The sequence below is a fragment of the Canis lupus genome, chromosome 1 (genome assembly GCF_003254725.2).
Source record: "Canis lupus dingo isolate Sandy chromosome 1, ASM325472v2, whole genome shotgun sequence".
Taxonomy (NCBI): Eukaryota; Metazoa; Chordata; class Mammalia; order Carnivora; family Canidae; genus Canis; species Canis lupus.
Window position 1 is genome coordinate 80616307 of NC_064243.1, and position 22753 is coordinate 80639059.

The 22753-nt window shown below is 37.0% G+C and overlaps 1 long non-coding RNA gene across 4 annotated transcripts in view; it reads left to right on the forward strand.

Moving 5' to 3' along the window:
* The window catches only part of LOC112644685 (uncharacterized), a 107744-nt gene that overhangs the window by 33085 nt on the left and 51906 nt on the right, over nucleotides 1–22753 (forward strand). For 2 of the 4 annotated variants that reach the window (XR_007400980.1, XR_007400981.1), the window contains exon 3: nucleotides 275–333. The exons of the other annotated variants lie outside the window; for them this stretch is intronic. This is a non-coding gene — a long non-coding RNA (uncharacterized LOC112644685). The remainder of the gene's footprint in view (nucleotides 1–274; nucleotides 334–22753) is intronic. 4 annotated transcript variants of the gene reach the window in all.

The window sequence follows — 22753 nt, forward strand, 5'->3', positions numbered from 1 at the left end:
ACTGGAACCCCCAAAGTATCCTGACACAATCCTTCCCTGAACCTGGGAGGGCTCTGTGACTGCTTTGACCAATAGGCTGTGACAGGTATAAGTCAGATGCTTAACTGACTGAGCCACCCAGGTGCCCCTGGTGTTTCTTTCTAAAGTTTTTTTGAGGACCCTCCATACTGTTTTCTATAGTGGCTATGCCAGTTTACATTCCCAACAGTTGCATGAGGGTTCCTTTCCCTCTACATCTTTGTTAAACTTGTTATTTGTTTCTTTTTTATTCTAGTCATTCTGACAGATGTGAAGTTATAGCTCATGGTGGTTTTGGTTTGCATTTATTTGATGGTAAGTGATGTTGAGCCTCTTTTCATGTGTCAGTTGGCCATCTGCATGTTATCTTTAGAAAAATGTCTATTCATGTCTTTTGCCCATTTTTTAATTGGATTACTTGTTTTTTGGTTGTTGAGTTGTATAATTTCTTTATATATTTTGGATATTAATCCCTTATCAGGGACGCCTGGGTGGCTCAGTGATTGAGAGCCTGCCTTCGGCCCAGGGTGCGTTCCTAGAGTCCTGAGATCGAGTCCCACATCAGGATCCCTGCATCTCTCTCTGGGCCTGCTTCTCTCTCTGCCTATGTCTCTGCTTCTCTGTGTGTGTGTGTCTCTCATGAATAAATAAATAAAATCTTTTAAAAAAATCTCTGGTCAGACATAACATCTGCAAATATCATTTCCCATTCAATAAGTTTCCTTTTTATTATGTTCATGGTTTTCTTTCCTGTGCAAAAGCATTTTATCTGGGTATAGTTCCAATAGTTTGTTTTTGTTTTCCTTCCCTGCAGAGACATAGCTAGAAAAATGTTGCTAAGAGATTACTCCCTATGTTTTCTTCTAGGAATTTAATGGTTTCAGATCTCACATTTAGGGCTTTCATCTATTTTGAGTTTATTTTTGTGTATGGTATAAGAAAGTGGTCCAGTTCCATTCTTTGGCATGTAGCTAGCTACCCAGTTTTCCCAACACCATTTATTGAAAGACTGTGCTCTCATGAAAAAATGCTCAATGTTACTCAGCCTCAGGGAAATACAAATCAAAACTACATTGAGATACCACCTCACGCCAATCAGAGTGGCTAAAATTAATAAGTCAAGCACAACAAATGTTGGTGAAAATTCAGAGAAAGGGGACCCCTCTTACACTTTTGGTGGGAATACAAGCTGGTGTAGCCACTCTGGAAAACAGTAGGGAGGTTCCTCAATAAGTTAAAAATTAAGCTACCCTACAAACCAGCAACTGCCCTGTTAGGTATTTATCCCAAAGATACAAACATAGTGATTCAGAGAGGTACCTGCACCCCAGTGTTTATAGAAGTAATGTCCACAATAGCCAAACTAGGGAAAAGAGCTGAGAAGTCCATTGATAGATGAATAAAGAAGACGTGATATATATATACATACATATACATATGACACACATATATACATATAAACATATACTCATATATATGAGTATATATATATCATATACATATATATACATACTCATATATGTATATATGTGTGTCATATGTATATGCACATACATATAATGGAATATTACTCAGCCATCAGAAAGGATGAATATTTACCATCTACATTGACATGAATGGAACTAGAGGGTATTATGCTGAGCAAAATAAGTCATATGTGGAATATAAGAAACAGCTAAGAGGATCATAGTGGAAGGGAGGAAAAATGAAATGGAAAGAAATCAGAGAGAAATACAAATCATGAGAGACTCTTAACTATAGGAAAAAAAACTGAGGTTTACTGGAGGGGAGGTGGGGAGATGATGGGGTGATTGGGTGATGGACATTAAGGAGGGCACATGATATGATGAACACTGGGTGTTATATGCAACTGATAAATTATTGAACTCTACATCTGAAACTAATGATGTCCTATATGTTGGCTAATTGAATTTAAATTTAAAAAAAGAAGGAAAAAAAAGAAAGAGACTGTGTTCTCACCATTATATATTTTTGCCTCCTTTTTTTTTTTTTTGTAGATTAATTGACCATCTAAGTATACGTTTCCAGGGCTCTGTATTCTGTTCCACTGATCTATGTTGTCTATTTTGGGTCCAGTGCCATCCTGTTTTGATTACTACAGCTTTGTAGTAGATCTTGAAACCTGGGATTGTAATACGTCCAGCTTTGTTCTTTCTCAAGAATACTGTGGTTATCTAGGGTAGATAGATTTTGTGGCACCATATAAATTTTAGCGTTATTTGTTCTAGTTCTGTGAAAAATGCTATTGATATTTTGGCAGGGATTGCACTGGTTTTGTAGATTTTGTAGATTGGGTAATATGGCATTTTAAGAATATGAATTTTTCTAATTCATGAGCATAGAATATCTTTCCATTTGTTTGTACTGTCTTCAATGTCTTTCATTGATATTTTATTATTTTCAGGGTACAGGTCTTTCACCTCTTTGGTTAAGTTTATTTCTGGGGCATTTTTTTTCAGTGCAATTGTAAATGGATTTTTTTCCCTTAATTTCTCTTTCTGCTACTTCACTTTTAGTATATAGAAATGTAACCAACTTCTCTGTGTTAGTTTTGTATCTTGCAATTTTACTGAATTTATTACTTCTAATAGATTTTGGTGGAATCTTTAGGGTCTTCTATGTATAGAAACACATGGTGCAAATAGTGACAGTTTTACTTCTTTCCTTCCAATTGGGTGCCTTTTATTTCTTTTTGTTGCCTGATTGCTGTGGTTAGAACTTCCATAACTATGTTGAATAAAAGTATTGAGTGTGGACATCTTTGGCTTCTTCTTGATCTTAGAAGAAAAGCTCTCAGTTTTTCAGTTTTGAGTGTGATGTTAGCTATGGGTTTTTCATATATGATCTTTATTACATTGAGGTATGTTCCCTCTAAACCTACTTTGTTGAGAGTTTTTATCATGAATGGATGTTAAATCTTGTCAAATGCTTTTTTTTGCATTTATTGAGATTATTATATTATTTTTATGCTTCATTTTTAATGCTAATATTTTGTTAATGTATCTTTCATAATTTCAGTGTACAACGCTGATTGATTTGCAAGCATTGAGCCATTCTTGCATCCTTGTAATAAATCCCATTTGATTGTGCCGAAATGATCCTTTTAATGTACTTTTGAATTTGAGTTGTGAATATTTTGTTGAGGATTTCTGCATCTATGTTCATGAGGGATATTAACTTATAGGGCTTTGTTTTGTTTTGTTCTGTTCTGTTTTTTTTTAATGTCTTTGATTTTTGGTATCAAAGTAATGTTGACCTCAAAGAATGTATTTGTAAGCTTTCCTTTCTTTTTTGTTTTTTCGAATCATTTGAGGAAAATTGATGTTAACTCTTCTTTAAATGTTTGGTAGAATTCATCTGTGAATCTGTCTGGTCCTGGATTTTTGTTTTTTGGGAATTTTTTGATTACTGATTCAATTTTGTTACCAGTAATTGGTCTGTTCAGATTTTCTTTTTTATTTATTTATTTTTAAGATTTTATTTATTTATTCACGAGAGACACAGAGACAGAAAGAGAGGCAGAGACACAGGCAGAGGGAGAAGCAGGCTCCATGCAGGGAGCCTGACGTGGGATTCAATCCCTGGTCTCCAGGATCACGCCCTGGGCTGAAGGTGGCGCTAAACTGCTGAGCCACCTGGGCTGCCCTATTCAGATTTTCTATTTCATCTTGATTCAGCTCTGGAAGACTATATGTTTCTAGGAATTTATCCATTTTTCTTGGTTGTCCAGTTTAGTGGCATACAATTTTTGTAGTAGTCTCTTGTACTTCTTTGTATTTCTTTGGTGTTGGTTGTTACTTCCTTCTTTATTTCTGATTTTATTTATTTGAGTCCTCTCTTTTTTCTTGATAAGTCTGGCTAAAGATTTGTTAGTTTTGTTTATCTCTTCAAAAAACCACCTCTTGGTTTCATTGATCTTTTCTATTATGTGGAGAGTTTTTTGGTCTCTATTTCATTTATTTCTGCTCTGATCTTTATTAGATACTTCTTTCTACCAACATTGGCCTTTGTTCTTCTTTTTCTAGTTGCTTTGGGTATAAAGGTATAGATTGTTTTTTCAAGATTTTTCTTGCTTCTTGAGGTAGTCCTGTATCACTATAAATTGCTCTCTGAAAATTGAGGTAGTCCTGTATCACTATAAATTGTTCTCTGAAAATTGCTTTTACTGTATCCCAAAGATTTTGGACCTTTCTGTTTTCATTTGTCTCCATATATGTTTTTTGGTCTCCATGTATTTTTTTATTTCCTGTTTGATTTCTTTGTTTACCCATTGACTATTTAGTAGCATGTCGTTTAGCCTCCATGTGTTTGTGGTTTTTTTCAGTTTTTTTCTTGTCCGTGATTTTTAGTTACATACTGTTGTAGCTAGAAAAGATGCATGATATGATTTTAATCTTCTTAAACTTATTGAGACTTGTTTTGTGGCCTCACACGTCATCTATCCTGCATGATGGTCCATGTGAACTTGAAAAAAATGTGTATTGTTTTTGAATGGAATGTCCTATATTTATCTGTTAAGCCCATCTAGTTAATGTATCATTCAAAGACACTGTTTCCTTTTTTTAAAAAAAAGATTTTATTTATTTATTCATGAGAGAGAGAGAGACATAGAGAGGCAGAGACACAGGCAGAGGGAGAAGCAGGCCCCATGCAGGGAGCCTGATGTGGGACTCGATCAATTGTCAATTTCTCCCTCTATGGCTGTCAATATTTGCTTTATGAATTTTGGTGCTCCAGTGTTGGGTGCATAGATATTTATAATTCTTATACCCTCTTGTTCAATTTTTGGAAGGTTTTTAATGCAGTGATAGATGCCCAGGACCCTCACCCTGGACAGAAAATAGTTATTTTTATCAGCCCTTAACAGGTAAGGGACCTGAGGTTTAGAGAATTTATGCATGCATTGCCCAAGGTTTTACAACTTGTGTATTACAGATTAAAATTTCATTTTTAAATAGCTATATAATATTCCATAGAATGGAAGTACCAAAATTCATTTGAGCATTCTTAATGATGGCCATTGGTTGTTCCCAGTATTGTTACCACTATAAACATTGCTACAATAGCATTTTGGGGCATAAATCTTAGTACTTTTATATTCATAGAACAGATTACTCAAAAAGGGATTGCTGTGTCAGTTTAATTAAATAGATTGGCACCTGGCATAGGATGGAGTTTATCATTCTCTATGCATCTGGGTCTCAGAGATTCACTACTACAATCCCAGGCTGTTTAGAGATTAACTACTATAATTCCTCTGTCCCAGAGACTGGGTAGCCATTGTTTATAGCTGGAAATCATATGAGCTTCCATGAATCATATGTCTGGCCTACTTTTGGTTAGAGGTTCAATTGGCTTTTTTTGGTCTGAAGTTCCAGCTCCTTGTGGCTGAAAACTTTGTCTTTCCTAGGTAAGTTTATTTTAATAGCCATGCAGGTAAGTGTTGAAGAAATGCTTAGTAATGAAGTAATACTAGAGCCATCAATTTCTTCTCCTTAGAAGAATGGCTATATAAAATGAAAAGCACAGGAAGAAATAATAGAATAATGGGCCAATCCTCTATAATATCCCCCAAATTGGGGATACCTTATTTTTTCAAATCTATTTTACTATGTGACTCAACTCAACTGATCTTCCACCTGGGAAACTATTGGTATTTCAAACAACTCTGCATGAAAATGTGGCCTAGTACAGGATCCGTGTCCAGGGTTTCTTCAGTGGAATAGACTATCTCTTTTCTAATTGAGTTCTTCTTGTTCCCTACTTTTCATTTCCTCTTTCCTCTGTACTTAGACCTCAGACCCTTGGATAGGCTTACAATGCTACCCTCTGAGATTTAGAAATAGATTACTTTCAAATTGCCATTTCCTTACAACAAAAGCAGCTTTTCTGGTTTCTCAGGCACTGAGCACTTTGAAAGTTCCTAAAACAGAATATGCTATATTCTTTGACATGTTCCTTGCTTATCACTGATCTTCTTTCCTAAATATTTTTAAAAAATATTTATTGCTCCCCTTTTGTGGGAATGAAAAGATCTGGCTTCCTTCTGCTGTGTTCTAGTGGAAATGAATACCAATATGCTTCCCAAAATAAACAGGCTTCAGGCACCCATGAACATAAAAAAGCACTCACCCGTACAGAGGTATTTGAATCTGTACTCAGCAGCCCCCCTCCCTTTTTTTTTGTCAGTGTAAAAGCAAAACAAAACAAAATAGGCCAAGGCCATCGTCTTTATGAGTTACTCTAGCAGCCTTTTGTCAATCTGAACCTAGGGAACATGGAGCAGCAAATATAAACAGTATAGGGGAGAGTAGGCATTTCTAACAAACTGGCTAACTTTAATATTTTTTATGAGCACATTCAACAGCAGCAGTATGGCTTTTGTTACCTGGGCAGAGCCCTAAAATGTACTAAGATTATTGCAGTTATTTTAAAATAATTTGGGGGGGTTGTTTTTATTTACACCTCTTCTTTTCTTGTCCTCCTTTCTATTTTTACTAGAAAATAGTAAAAATTTACTATTTTACTATCTAACTTCAGGTTCTGACCACATTCTACATACATACATTTTTTTAACCCACTGATTTTCATTCTAGTTTCTGGCCTGAAACAGAAGGGAGAGAATTTTCAAGGCTATTCAGGCTGCTTTCCTCAGCCAGAAGTACACACCTTCTGAGGACTGCTCTCTGAAAACTCTTAGACAAGGTCTCATTTCAGAATGTCTTTGTCTCTGGCCAGTTGTCCAAACTACACATTGACTTAGCAACCCTTTTGAAATACAAACAATTGAGCCACTCAAAACTTTTCTACTTTCTTGTGAGAAAACAAACTCTTATTATGCCAATTATTCCTATCTTATCTTTTTCTAATTTCCTTGCTTTTCCAGGCCAAGTTATATAGATCTAAAAAGCATTTCGGGCAGCCCCGGTGGCGCGGCGGTTTAGTGCTGCCTGCAGCCTGGGGTGTGATCCTGGAGATGATATCAAGTCCCACGTCGGGCTTCCTGTAGGGGGCCTGCTTCTCCCTCTGCCTGTGTCTCTGCCTGTGTCTCTGCCTCTCTCTGTGTGTGTCTCTATGAATAAACAAACAAAATCTTAAAAAAAAACAAAAACAAAAAAAAAACATTTCACCCACAAGAGGAGTAAAATATCCATATTAAAGACACTGCTTTTCAAGAAAGTTTAAAAATACCTCTTAGAGCACCTGGGTGGTTCAGTCAGTTAAGGGTCTGCCTTCAGCTCAGGATGGTCCTGGGATTGAGCACTGCATCAGGCTCCCTGCTCAGTGGGGAGTCTGCTTCTCTCTCTCTCCCTCTTCCCCTGCTTGTGCACTTTCTCTCTCTCTCACTTGCTCTCTCTCTCTCTCACATAAATAAATAAAATCTAAAAAAAAAAAAAAAAACCTTGAAAATGAAACAAAACAGAAGGGTTAAAATAGAAGGAAGGGCGGGGATCCCTGGGTGGCGCAGCGGTTTGGCGCCTGCCTTTGGCCCAGGGCGCGATTCTGGAGACCTGGGATCGAATCCCACATCGGGCTCCCGGTGCATGGAGCCTGCTTCTCCCTCTGCCTGTGTCTCTGCCTCTCTCTCTCTCTCTCTTTCTCTGACTATCATAAATAAATAAATAAAATTAAAAAAAAATAAAATAAAAAAAAATAAAAGGAAGGGCAAGTATATTACATGAAGGCTTACAAAAATAAAGCATATGACAATATTTAGCTAAATATATCAGAATTTAAAAAGGTTTTTTTAAAGATTTTATTTATTTATTCATGAGAGACACAGAAAGAGAGAGGCAGAGACATAAGTAGAGGAAGAAGCAGGCCTCATGTGGGGAGCCCAATGTGCGACTAGATCCGGGAACTCCAGGATCATGCCCTGAGCCAAAGGCAGACACTCAACTGCTGAGCCACCCAGGCATCCCAGAATTTAAAAAGTTTTTGAGAAAAGGTGGAATCCTCCAAGGAGATAAAAGAATTATAAATCTTTATGCCCCCAAGTGACATAGGACATACATAAAGGAAATAGTTCTAGAAATGCTGAGAAAATGAAAAATGCATGATGATAATGTCACATTGTAACAGAATTCTATCAGAATTGATATATCAAATGGTCAAAATTTAAGTAATATAAGACTTTGCAAATCTGGATATCTAATTAATAAGAATGATTTAACAGCTATATTGTTAACAGTGTTCCCAATGAACAGAGAATCATGTTTTTTTCTAATAGCTATGAAAAATATAGCATTGGACTAAACATTAGACCACAAATAAAATATCAATAAATCCTAGGGAAATATATTAGTTTACATTCTTTGACCATAATAAAAAAAATCTAAAAATTAATATTAAGAGGTAGCATGTGTGTGTGTAGTGTGTAAGTCACACATAAAACTGGAATTAAAATTTTCCAAGTGAATCTTGGGTTAGAGATTTTTAAAGGCTAAAATTACAAAATAATTGGAAATGAGTGATTATGATAAATACATAAACTATGAACAGGATGTGGCCAAAGACACAGACAGAATAACATAGTTCAACATACAGGATAGGGATCCATCCATGTGCAAATGAGGAGACAGCAGAATTGGGCAGAGAGAAAAACCCATCAGTGGAGTCCTGCTTTAGATCTTTAGGGCTGGGCTTTTATACTCCTGCCTTGATGAATCACTGGCTGAGGCAGCTCTCTGTAGCTAAGGAACTAAGAGCTGTGGTACTAAGTACCCCCTTGAAAGTGGATCTGGGTGGTTTATCTCCACACCCACCGCAACCTGATTAAAAAAAAAAAAGTGACAATAGACAATAGAGTTGTCTCTAGTAAAATTAGACAAGATGATTGCTAATACTGCTGCTATTAGTCACAGCAAATTATGGACAATACAATAACACAGGAAAAAAACTGGTAAGAGGTGTACATATTAGAAAGTAAGCGACAAAACTATTTGCAGGCAGTATGACTGCATATGGAGAAAACATAAGAAAATCAACAACAGCAAAATAAAGCCCTAATATTTGTTCCACAAGATTTGCAGAATACAAAATCAGCAGACAGAACTTAGTAGCTTTTCTAAACATCCACTCTCCCAAATACTATCTGAAAAAAATAAAACATTAAGTAGATAATAAATGTTTATAAATGAAATATTTTGCTAACTTGGTAAATCCTTCACTCTCAACCAAAAACACATTGAACTGCTGGACAAAATATGGGTAAAAAATATTCAGTCCTTAACAGAGCTCAAAGCGAAAAAGGACATTCCCCAGAGGGGATTGCTCCGATGAAACGTATTCTCTCAGGGCTACACTCTTGAAAGTGAGCCCCCACCAGCTAAGAGGAGCAAAGTACAATGTGAATGACAGCCATAAAGACAGTTCTCATGTGAATGGTACTGTGAATGGTGGAGATGTGCAACAAAACATTCTCCTTGAGAAGGATAAATTCTGGATAAAACCAGGTATCTAGAAGGGCTGCCACTTCTGGAAAAGGAAAACTGAAAAAAAAAAAAAAAGTAGGCTCATTGAACTTGGGAAGCTGGAAAAGATCTTGACTGCATGAACCTCAAAATAGAAATTGAACATGGCTTCCATAAGACATCAAAGTCCCACATGTGGACTATGCATAGGTGGAATAAAATTTATATTACACATTTAGTGTGGCATTCCCCACACAGAAATATTAATTTAAAAACATGTCTTAGATTAGTCAAAACTCTTGGGAATCCCAGATGAAGCAAACATTTAAACAAACTAGTAATAAAACTATAGACCAATTTTACAACACTGTATTTATAAAATTCTCATCAGGGAAAAAATTCCTAATGGAGGTTTGCTCATTATTAGATAGTTACAAGTCGTATGAGAAAGTGATCAACTCTGAGACAGCTAGCAGATAATCAAGAGTATTATGACCCTAAAAATGTAAGTAGTAAAACAATCTGAACAATCCTTTAAAGTAAATATTTATTTATTAATATTTACATAGTTAGATTTTTCTAAAGGAATAAATAACAGGGATACACATTCTTTTTTTTTTTTTTAAGATTTTATTTATTCATGAGAGACACAGGGAGGGAGAGGGGGGCAGAGACACAGGCAGAGGAAGAAGCAGGCTCCATGCAGGGAGCCCAACATGGGACTCGATCCCGGGTCTCCAGAATCAGGCCCTGGGCTGAAGGTGGCACTAAACCGCTGAGCCACCGGGGCTGCCCCTAGGGATACATATTCTTGATGGTGTACCAAATAGCTTTTTCTTCCAATTTCTTGCTTGTAATAGGATGCTACTTTTGTTTAGATTGTGAACTGCCATGTATTTCAGAGAAGAATGGGTTCCTTCCCAGACATAGGAGGCAAATCATGATTGGTATAAGTCAGTTATGGCAATTCTAACAGCTTCTAAAGTAGAAACAATGTGGCAAAATTCTGGTCAATAATACATGAGGAAAAAATTGCTTTAGACCTTTGGCAAAGTCTTCTTTGATCATCCAAAGGTATGTTTGAAGTGATATCCTCCTTTCTGCCACAGGACAGCATATATGAAGATGAGCTCCTTGGAGATGCTGCAGCAATCTTGTAATCATAAGAGGAAAAGGTTGAGGACAAAAGCCAAATACGTAAGATTAAGAGCAGAAAGTTGGAAAGACCCTAGGTCCTTGATATTCCTGATCCATTGAATTTGACTGCTCTGGAGCTTCCTTATCTCTGAATTTTCTATGTTGTGGGATAAACTTCTCATGGTTTAAATGATTTGCCCTTAGTCTTTTGTTATTTATAGCTCAGATCAAAGCAACTAATAAATTATACTGGGAAAAAGAGGATACTATAAAAAAAAAGAACAAGAACAAGTATGTTTGAACAGAGCCAAATAATTTTCTGTATGGACATTACAAACTTATTGAATAGGTTAAACAGCAGATAAGACTCAGCTCTGTGACAGTTAGTAAAATAGAAGATAGATCTGAGAAATCTTGCAAAATGCAGCATAAAGATATGAAAGAGAGTAATGGACTGAAAGATAGAATGAGATGTCTAACTCACATCTAAGTTCTCCAAAGGTAAAGACTAAAGAGAATGATGGGTGAATGGCAATATTTACTTATTTAATGATGCTTAATTTTCAATAATTGATGAAACATATCAATTCTAAGATGAGAGAAAAACAACGAATCTTGAGCTGGATGAACAAAAGTAATTCCTTAAAGGACACATTATAGTGAAAGGGAAAACAAAAGGGGAAAAACCTTGGTTGGAGAATAAAATGGAATTATCTATAGAAAAATATAGTGGCCTCTTTCTCAACAAATATCTTTCTGAGTACACAAACCACTGGCCTTCTTTCAAAACTCTTATTAGAACCCTCATTTTATTCAAGTATTGGATGGAGATTTCTTGATTAACCAGTCAAATCTAAGTCATTTACTCCTGTGATTTTATATATATATATAAAATATACATATTTTTATATATTTATATTTTACCCTTTAATGGTATCCTTGGATGAACATTCTTAATTTTAGTATGGTCTAATAATCAGTGTATTCATTTATAAACTAATTTTTACCCAACCTTAAGCTCATGAAGCTCTATTTTCTTTTAGAAATACTGTAGTTTTACTTTTGATGTATAGATCTTCAACCCACTTAGAATTAATTTTTTACATGATATGATATAATGACCAAGATTTTTTTTCACATATATTTTGACTCTTCACTGTTTTTTGAAAAGTCTACTCTTTGTCGTAAATCATATGACCATACTTTTGTGAGTCTGTTTCGTGACTTTCTGTTCTGCTTTATTTGGTTCTATTTGTGTGCCACAATCTCTTTTAGATTACTATAATTCTATAATAAGTCTTGATATCTGGTGGAGCCAGGTTATCAGAAGATCATTAAAAAACTATTGCAGTAGGACTGGAAGAGTTGATGGGGAGACAGCATACTGAATGCTGTGGTGTGCCACCAAGACACCCCCTTTAGGACTGAGAAACTTATTCCCCCAGATGCTGAAAATGCTGGTACATGATGAGTCTCAGTTGGGTCCTCTCTAGAAATTGCCATGTGTCAAAGAATGCCTGCTGTGTTCAGTGTAATACCACTCCCCAAGGGCAGCTTGCTTCCAATGAAATCACGACAATCAATGCTGAGGTCCATAGTCTAGACTTCTTGCCTCCAGGCTCAAGGCAAGGACCATCCCAGTTCCAGAATGCCCAAGGTCTTTGTTGCAATTCCTTCTTGTCCCTCTGCAAATTCTACTTCCTTTTATCCTTTGCTCTTTTTATCCCCAAAGAGTTCCCTAGTAAATTTTCTGCATGCAAATTTCCATCTCAGAATCAATTCCCAAATAACTTAACTTAAGCCACCCACAGGGGCCAGTTTAGAAGAAATAGAGGTGGTTGAAGAGTGAAAAAATTTAGTTATATATTTAAAGCAGTGCTAGTATGATTCCCTGATGGATTTGTTTTTTTTTTTTTGTTTTTTGGTTTTTTTTTTGTCGTTGTTTGTTTTTTTAAAGATTTTTTTTTTATTCATGAGAGACAGAGAGCAGCAGAGAAACAGGCAGAGGGAGAAACAGGCTCCCCTCAGGGAGCCCCATGTGGGACTTGATCCCTGAACTCTAGGATCACGTCCTGAGCAGAAAGCAGAGCTTAACTGCTGAGCCATCCAGGCATCCTGCCCTGATGGATTTGATGTAGGATGTGAGGGAAGGGGAATGGATAAAGTTGATTCCAAATATGACGCTGAGAAATTAAGTAAATGGAGGTGCCATTTATCAAGTAGGAGGATAACTGGGGAGAGAAGAATGTATGGATTCTACTTAAGAATTAGATATTGCACATTTCAGGGTGGCTCAGTTGATTGAGCATCTGACTCTTGGTTTTGGCTCATGTCATGACCTCATGAGTCATGAGATAGAACTGAGTCAGGATCTGCACTCAGTGGGGAGTCTGCTTGAAAGTTCTCTCCCTCTGTCCCTACCCTCACTCTCATGCTCTCTCTCTAAAATCAATCAATCAATCAATCAATCAATCAATCTTAAAAAAAGAATCAGGATCAAGCATTTTAGTACTGAGATACCTATTAAATATTCAAGAGGAATCTCAAAGATATAGTTGGATAAATAAGTCTGGACATCAGGGAAGAGGTTGGGACAGGCATGACAGCATTTAGCATGTTGCAGAAAATTTTAGAAAAATCTTTCTAAGGCAAACAACATATTAACAGATTAAAAAAAAAAGAAACATTTGACCATCTTTATAAGATATAAAGAGAAAAATTCATTGAAATCCAATACCAATTCATGGTTAAAAACTCTTTGCAAATTAAGAAGAGAAGGGGATTTCCTTACATTTAATGGACAAAAAGTATGTGCCAAAATAGCACAGCAAACATTACTCTCTTTCTTTTTAAAGATTGTATTTTTAAGTAATCTTTACATCCAATGTGGAGCTTGAACTTACAACTTCGATATCAAGAATCATATGGTCTACTGAATGAGCCAGCTAGGCGCCTCCAAACATCAGTTTTAATTGGGAAAATTTAGATGAATCCTGTTTAAAATGAGGCATAAGACAGGATATCAAATTTTATCACTCTGTTATCATTACACAAAAAGTGCCTTGCAGTAGGATAGAGTAAGAAGAATAAGAACTGAAAGTAAATTAATAAGAGGTTTGGCTGCATTTAAGCCAGATAGGAGGTTATTTTTCTCTCTCATAAAAGTAATTTAGAGATGGGTCATCCAGGGCTAATATGGTGGTTCTGTGAAGTCATCAACCACCAAGATATCCTCTGACTTTGTGTTTGCTATCCCAAATGCTTGATTTTCAATCTCAGCATTCCTCATATTCCAAGGTGCTTCCTTGAAAGTCAGCAATAAAGTCTATATTCCAGGTAATAAGAAGAAAGGATGTGATAAAAAGTTATCCCAAGCCAGCTGTTCTTTTTTTTTTTTTTTTTTTTTTATTTACGATAGTCAGAGAGAGAGAGAGGCAGAGACATAGGCAGAGGGAGAAGCAGGCTCCATGCAGGGAGCCCGACATGGGACTCGATCTGGGGTCTCCAGGATCGCGCCCTGGGCCAAAGGCAGGCGCCAAACCTCTGCGCCACCCAGGGATCCCCCAAGCCAGCTGTTCTTATTTGAAGGGTCTGTCCCACAAATCTTACACATCAATTTCTACATATAGTCACATGACTATATGACAAGAGAGGTGTTTTTTTTTTTTAACTTTTATTTACTTAAGCAATCTCTACACCCCACGTGGGGCTCAAACTCATGACCCCAAGATCAAGAGTCACATGCTCTTCCAACTGAGCCAGCCAGAAACTCTGAGTTTTTATTTTTGTTGAAACTATTTTTCTCCTTAAAAATACTTGCTTCTATTCAGGAAGATATGAGAAATGTATATTGATGGAAATTCCTGGCTGTTGACTCAAATCCAGTCTCACTTTGTTTCTTAGCACATTGCCATCTAGCTAAAAGCTGGTTTACTAGCTTTCCTTATTGCTATATGGGCTCATGGCTAAGTTCTGGCTTTTGGAATGAGTAGAAGTGGTGTATGTAGTATCAGCTTCATTTAGTTAAAAGAAAAATCTCTTGCCCTGATTATTCCTTTTTCCCTTCCTGTTAGCTGTAATATGGACCTGCAACAACCGAGCTTTGAATATGCATTTGAAGACAATCCCTTAGGGATTGTCTATAGGAAAATTGGTTTTGCACATGGAAAGAAATGATACCAGATCCCTTCCTCGTACCATCCACAAATATAAATGTGAGATGGATAAAAGACATAAATGTGATAAAATAAATCAAAAACTTTTAGGGACAAAACCTCATAACCTCCAGATCAAAAGGGATTTCAGGATTTTGTATAGCTATTCCTTTCTAATTGCTAGATAGGATACTCTCGATATATGAATCACTGAATAAAGCCAATTAGAAATTCAAATAAAAACAATAAGACACAGAAGCAAAAATCATCAAAGAAAAGATTGAAAAAGTTGACAACACTAAACTTTAAAACTACTTAATGGTGAAGGAAAATGTAAACGTTTGAAAGACAAGATAGGCTTCTGGTTAAACTCTAATATTACAAACTATTCCTACTCATTACTAAGAAAACTACACAATGCAATAGAAATATGGATAAACATTTGCAAACCAAACCAATTCAGAAAAGAGAAAATTTTAATTGGCCAAGGACCAGACAAAATCAGCTCAGCCTTGCTGTTAATCACAGAAATGACAATTAGAACAACAGGTATTTTTCCTAATACCAATAAAGATTGTAAGATTGTAAACGTCTGATGGTATCACAGAAAAAGAAAGGCTTATTATCTATGAAAAGGGAAATTGTTGAATAAACTGGAGTAGATTTGTGCTATAAAATATTATGCAGTTCTTAAGAGCGTGAGGTAACTTTCTACATATGTAGAAAGAAGTCTCTAATATATTCTTTAAAGATTTTATTTATTTATTTGAGAGAGAGAGAGAGAAAGAGAATGCACATGAGTGGAAGGAGATGGGGAGGAAGGAGATGGGGAGAGAAAGAATCTCAGGTAAACTCTGTGTTCAGCACAGAGCCCGACAAGGTAGCTCAATCCCACGACCCCGAGAGCATGACCTGAGCTGAAACCAAGAGTTTGGATGCTTAACCAACTGAGCCACCCAGGCGCCCTGAAGTCTCTAATATTTTTAAATGAAAAAATCCTGTCTTAGAATAATAAGCATAGTGTAATCTCATTTTTATAAAAACCAAATAATCCTGCCTCTTGTAAGCAAGCAAACCCTTATAAGTGCACATAAAATGGAAACATTTATAGATATTAAGTGGGTCCATTTATTAAGGTAATTCCTGCATTACAACGTGGGAGCTTTCAGGAGGCTGTGAGCAATGTTCTTTCTGCTGTTGGCACTGCCATCCCATTTACTTGTTTTCCATTATTTATAAAATCTAATATGCAAGTTTTAGCTTTTATAGTAATATCATTCCCCAAGGACACAGTGATAAGTAGATGAGGCCTTAGCAAAGAGATGTGTACAAGCTTGAAAGTTCTTAGTGATTCTTTAATACCTATGTGAATGTTCCTGAAAGCTTTAAGAACATTTGTATCCAGATCTTCAAAATCTTGATTCTGCTGAGATTTTTGTTCACAAAATCATTTTGATTTTGTTCTGAGCTTGGGATAAACCATTATTCAGGAAGTTTTTAAAAAGGCTATTAATTTTAGAGACAGAGTCTGGCATGTGGCCAAGTCACTTTCTATCAGATGTTTGACACTTGAGTGGTAACATTAACTGGTTCATGCCATTAGGATGCTATTATTTAGTGCACCAGTAATGGGCTAAATGATTCTCAGTGTAATGCCTATTCCCAGGGAGATTCTTAAGAAGAATAGAGTTCATTATGCTCACTGATGCTATAAGATTAGGAATCAAAGGAAAAACAGAGTAATCACAGGGAGATATACAAGTGGTAAAGGGACAAAGATATAAGGCAGCTTAATGCAATTGAAAATACACTCTGCCTAGTGGTGCTAGAGACCTTTGCTAGAGACCAAGTTGTACCACTAGCTGTGTAAGTATGCTGGGCCTCCTCATCTGAAAATGAAGGATTAGATTATGAATTTCTTAGCCAATTTTTCTCCAGTTCCTAAGTTACCATGAAGCTTTCTCAGGGACAGAGATGGGAAAGGCTACGCGGAAGGCTAACAAAGGTGGAGTTCTAGTCTTCTCGGGCCTGATAAAACCAGAACAGCCCTGCTTCTCTCCATTTTGTACACTAGTGTTCTATGTAATATTTAGTTTGAAATAACAGACTTTAAAAACCTCTCCATTGTGGTATGCCTGGGTGGCTCAGTGGTTAAGCGCCTGCCTTTGGCTCAGGGAGTGATCCTAGAGACCTGGGATCGAGTCCCACATCGGGCTCCCTGCATGGAGCCTGCTTCTCTCTCTGCCTCTCTCTCTCTGTGTCTCTCATGAATAAATAAATAAAATCTTTTAAAAATGAAAAATAAAAACCTCTTCACCAGATTATTTCTTTGTTCCCAACTAGTTCTCAAAATTCTCTGGTTGCAAGTATAGATGGAAGATATCACAGTGGACTTTACCAAATTCACAATTATCACTTTGTCGAAGGAGTGTTTCCCAAAGTGCATTCTCTGGAACTCTGGTGTTAATAGAAAAAAAAGAGGGGGCGGGCAACTATCTGGAAAAATATGTTTCATAAAATCTTAACTATAGGGACACCTGGGTGACTCAGCAGTAGAGTGTCTGCCTTTGGCCCAGGGTGTGATCCTGGAGTCCCGGGATCGAGTCTCACATTGGGCTCCCTACTTGGAGCCTGCTTCTCTCTCTGCCTATGTCTCTGCCTCTCTCTCTCTCTCTCTCTCTCTCTCTCTCTGTCTTTTATGAATAAGTATATAAAATCTTTTTTAAAAAAAACTTAACTATAGGACTTCTCAGAGCCATTTATGTGTTTATGAACAATGTGAGCTTTAGACAGGCTACTATAACACTTCTCCATACTTCTTGATGCTTTATCCTATGTGACCTGTTTCCCACTGAGCTCCTTCTCCATTACCCTTACACAAATATATTACAAAGTTCTATAGTAATTACCTTGCAAGATCTCTCTACAACATTCATCATCTTCATTCTCACTGCCAACCAAAGCCATACAAAAGGAGCAGTCCCATATGTTTAACTGCAATCTAATTAGATTCTCTTTCCCAGGAAATAAGGTTGGGAAACAAGGTAAATGTGATGTGATGAAAGGGAAGCTTTGAGCAAATGGAACAGATAAATGGAATGTAGAGAAAGAGAAGAGGAAAATCAGGTGTAATGAGAAGCAGAAATGAATGATCTCATGTCAATGAGGAGAAGGGGCAAAGTCGCTGTTTCTTTTCTTTTTTTTTTTTATTTATGATAGTCACAGAGAGAGAGAGAGAGAGAGAGAGAGAGGCAGAGACATAGGCAGAGGGAGAAGCAGGCTCCATGCACCGGGAGCCCGATGTGGGATTCGATCCCGGGTCTCCAGGATCGCGCCCTGGGCCAAAGGCAGGCACCAAACCGCTGCGCCACCCAGGGATCCCAAAGTAGCTGTTTCTATGTCTGGTGACTCCTGCTCTAGAGTTCAGTTCCTGGCTGTACTTCTTTCCTTGCTTCATGTTTCTTCCCCAGTTCTGTGTGTGATGATCCTCTTCCTCCTTGTTGTCATTCTCTAATTCTACTTCTCTTGTGCTGACCATTGTGCTGGTATTAATAACAGAGGACTCTGTTTTGAAAATATTCCAGAATCAGAATTCAAATCCCAACATAGCAGTATTTCTAGGACCCATCACAAGTGTATTAAGAAAATTTTGCAGAACTGTATTTCATAAAAAAAAAAACAAGGATCTCAAAAACGTGTAAATATCATCTCTTTCTTGCCATTTGTATAGGTTTCATAATGATGCTCCGCCCCCCCGCAAAAAAAAAAAAAAAGATATATTGAGGTCTTCATCTCCAGTACCTTAGATTGTGATCCTATTTGGAAAGAGGGTTTTGCAAATGTAATTAGTTAAGATGAGGTCATTCCAGAGTAGGGTGGGCCCCTAGTCCAATACAACTGGTGTCCTTTTAAGAAGATGGCAGTGAGGGGTGCCTGGATGGCTCAGTGGGTTAAGTGCCTGCCTTCAGCTCAGGTCATGATCCCAGTCCTGGGATCAAGCCCTGCATCCGGCTCCCTGCTCAATGAGAAGTCGGCTTCACCCTTCCCTCTGCCCCTCTCCTCTGCTTGTGGTCTCTCTCTCTCTCTTTTTTTTCTCTCTTTTTCAAAAAAAAAAAAAAAAAAAAACCTTAAAAGAAGATGGTAGCCAAGACTGTGAAGACATGTAGGGAGAAAATAGCCATATAACAATGGCAGCAAAGATCAGAGTGATGCATCCAAAAGCCAAAGAATGCCAAGGATGCTGGCAAACACTAAGAGCTATAAAAGCAACGAAGGATTCTTCCCTAGAGCCTTGAAATAGATAACATGTTCCTGCTGATGTCTTGATTTCAGATTTCTAGCCTTCAGAACTGTGAAGTTTATTTCTGTTGTTTCAAGATACCAGGGTTTTTTTTTTTTTCTTAAGATTTTGCATATTTATTTGAGAGAGTACGTGCACAAGCAGGAGGAGGGGCAGAGGGAGAAGGAGAGTCCCCACTGAGCAGGGATCCAGACACAGGGCTCAATCCCAAGATCCTAGGATCATGACTTGAGCCAAAGGCAGATACTTATCCTACTGAGTAACCCCAGCACCCTACCACCAGGTTTTTTTTAAATCAAGTTTTTAATTTTAATCCAGTATACTTAATATATAGTGTTACTAGTTTCAGATCTACAGTATTGTATTTCAGCGATCCTATACATTACTCAGTGCTCATCATGATAAGTGCATTCCTTAATCCCCATGACTTGTTTCACCCATCCCTCCACCGACCTCCCCTCTGGTGACCCAACAGTTTGTTTTCTATAGTTGAGAGTCTGTTCCTTGGTTTGTCTCTCTTCCTCTCTCTTTTTCCTTTGTCTTGCGTCTAAAATTCCATATATGAAGAAAATCAGATATTTGCCTTTTCTGACCTATTTCACTTGGCATCCATGTTGTTGCAAAGAGCAAGTTTTTATTCTTTTAATGGCTCAGTAATATTACATTGTATATGTATACCACATCTTCTTTATTTATTCATCAACTGATGGACACTTGGGCTGGCTCCATATCTTGGCTATTATAAATAATGATGATAATTAATATAAGGATGCATGTATCCCTTAGAATTAGTGTTTTTGTATTCCTTGGGTATTGCTCAATAGTGCAATTGCTGGGTAATAGGGTAGTTCCATTTTTAACTTTTTGAGGAATCTCCATACTATCTTCCACGGTGGCTGTACCAGTTTACATTCCCACCAACAGTGTATGAGGGTCCCTCTTTCTCCACTTGTCTCTTGTGTTGTTGATTTAGGGCTTTAATCCATTTTGGGTTTATTTTTGTATAGGGTGTAAGAAAGTGGTCCAGTTTCATTCTTTTGCATGTAGCAGTCCAGTTTTCCCAGCACCATTTCTTGCAGAGACTCTCTTTTTCCTACTGCCTCTTTGAAGATTAATTGACCTTATAATTGTGAGTTTATGGGCAGCCTGGGTGGCTCAGCAGTTTAGCACTGCCTTCAGCCCAGGGCCTGATCCTGGAGACCTGGGATCGAGTCCCGCATCAGGCTTCCTGCATGGAGCCTGCTTCTCCCTTTGCCTGTGTCTCTACCTCTCTCTCTGTGTGTCTCTCATGAATAAATAAATAAAATCTTAAAAATAATAATAATAATAATTGTGGGTTTATTTCGGGGATTTCTATCCTGTTCCATTGATCCAGGTGTCTATTTTTATGCCAGTACCATACTGTTTCAATTACTACAGCTTTGTAATATAACTTGAGGTCTCGAATTTTGGTACCTCTAGTTTCTGTTTTGCTTTATCAAGATTGCTTTGGCTATCCGGGGTCTTTTGTAATTCCATGCAAATTTAAGGACTGTTTGTTCTAGTTCTGTGAAAAATGCTGTTGGTGTTTTGATAGGAATTGCATTAAATTTGTAGATTGCTTTGGGTAGTGTGGATATTTTAACAGTATTTGTTCTAATCCACGAGCAGGATTATCTTCTCATTTGTTTCTGTTATCTTCAATTTCGTTCATCAGTATTTTATAGTTTTCAGACTACAAGTCTTTCACCTCTTTGATTAGGTTTATTCCTAGGAGGGATGCCTAGGTGGCTCGGTGTTTGATCGTCTGCTTTTGGCTCAGGTAGTGATCCTGGAGTCCTGGGATCGAGTCCTGCATCAGGCTTCCTGCTCAGCAGCAGGGAGCCTGCTTCTCCCTCTGCCTGTGTCTCTGCCTCTCTGTGTCTTTCAAGAATAAATAAATAAAATCTTTTTAAAAAAAGTTTATTCCTAGGCATTTTACTGTTTTTGGTGCAATTGTAAATGGGATGGCTTTCTTAGTTTCTCTTGCTGGTGCTTCATTATTAAGATATAGAAATGAAATAGATTTCTGTGCATTGATTTTGTATCCTATATCTTTACTGAATTCATCTATCGGTTCTAGAAGTTTTTTGATGGAGTCTTTTAGGCTTTCTATATATAGTATCATGTCATCTACAAATAGTGAGAGTTTTACTTTTCCTTACCAATTTTTGATGGCTTTTATTTCTCTTTGTTGTCTGATCATGGCTAGGATTTCCAGAGCTATGTTGAATGAAATGATGAGAGTGGACATCCCTGTTTTTTTCCTGATCTTAGGATAAAGCTCTTTGTTTTTCCTCATTGAGTATGACGTTAGGTGTAAGTTTTTCATAAATGAATTTATTACATCTTCCAAACCTACTTTGTTGAGGGCTTTTATCATGAATGGATGTTGTACTTTGTCAAATGCTTATTCTGCATGAGTTGAAATGATCATATGGTTTTTATCCTTTCTCTTGTTGATGTGACATCTCACAGTGATTGATTTACAAATATTGACCCACCCTTGCATCCTGGAAGTAAATCCCACTTGGTCATGGTGAATGATTTTTTAATATATTGTTGGATTTGATTCATTGGTATTTTGTTGAGGATTCTTGCATCTTTATTCACGAGAGATATTGCCCTGTAGTTCTCTTTCTTTGTGGTTGTCTATCTGTTTTGGTATCAGGGTACTGCTTGCCTCACAGAATGAACTTGGAACATTTCCTTTTTCTTCTATTTTTTTGGAATAGTTAAAGAAGGGTAAGTATGAAGTCTTCTTTAAATGTTTGATAGAATTTGCTTATGAAGCTGTCTGGTACTGGATGTTTATTTGTTGGGAATTTTTTGATTACTAATTCAGTATCACTGCTAGTAATCGGTCCATTCAATTACTTCTTGCTTAGTTTTGGTAGGTTATATGTTTCTAGGAACTTATCTACTTCCTCTAGGTTGTCCAATTTTTTGGCATACAATTTTTCTTAATATTCTATTACAATTGTTTGTATTTCTGTGTTGCTGGTTGTTACTTCTCTTTCATTTGTGATTTTGTTTGTGTCCTTCCTCTCTCTCTCTCCTCTTTGAATGAATCTGGCTAGAGGTTATCAATTTTGTTGATTTTTCCAGAGAAATAGCTCCTGGTTTTGTTGATCTGTTTTATTGTGGGTTTTTTTTTTTTTAAGTTTCTATATCATTTATTTCTGCTCTAATCTTTTTGTTTCTCTCTTACTGCTGGCTTTGAGTTTTGAGTTTTTGCTCTTCTTTTTCTAGCTCCTTTAGGCATATGATTAGATTATTTATTTGAGATTTTTGTTGCTTTTTGAGATAGGCCTGTATTGCTGTAAATATCTCTCGGAACTTAGATGCTTTTGCTGTATTCTAAAGATCTTGGACTGTTGTGTTTTCGTTTTCATTCATCTCCATACAATTTTTTATTTCTTGATGACCCATTCATTGTTTAGTAACATTTTATTTAACCTCTATGTAGGGCAGCCCCGGTGGCGCAGCAGTTAGGTGCCACCTGCAGCCTGGGGTGTGATCCTGGGGACCTGGGATCGAGTCCCACATCGGGCTCCCTGCATGGAGCCTGCTTCTTCCTCTGCCTGTGTCTCTGCCTCTCTCTCTTTGTCTATGAATAAATAAATAAAATCTTTAAAAAAATAAATAAATAACCTCTATGTATTTGTGCTCTTTCCAGATTTTTACTTGTG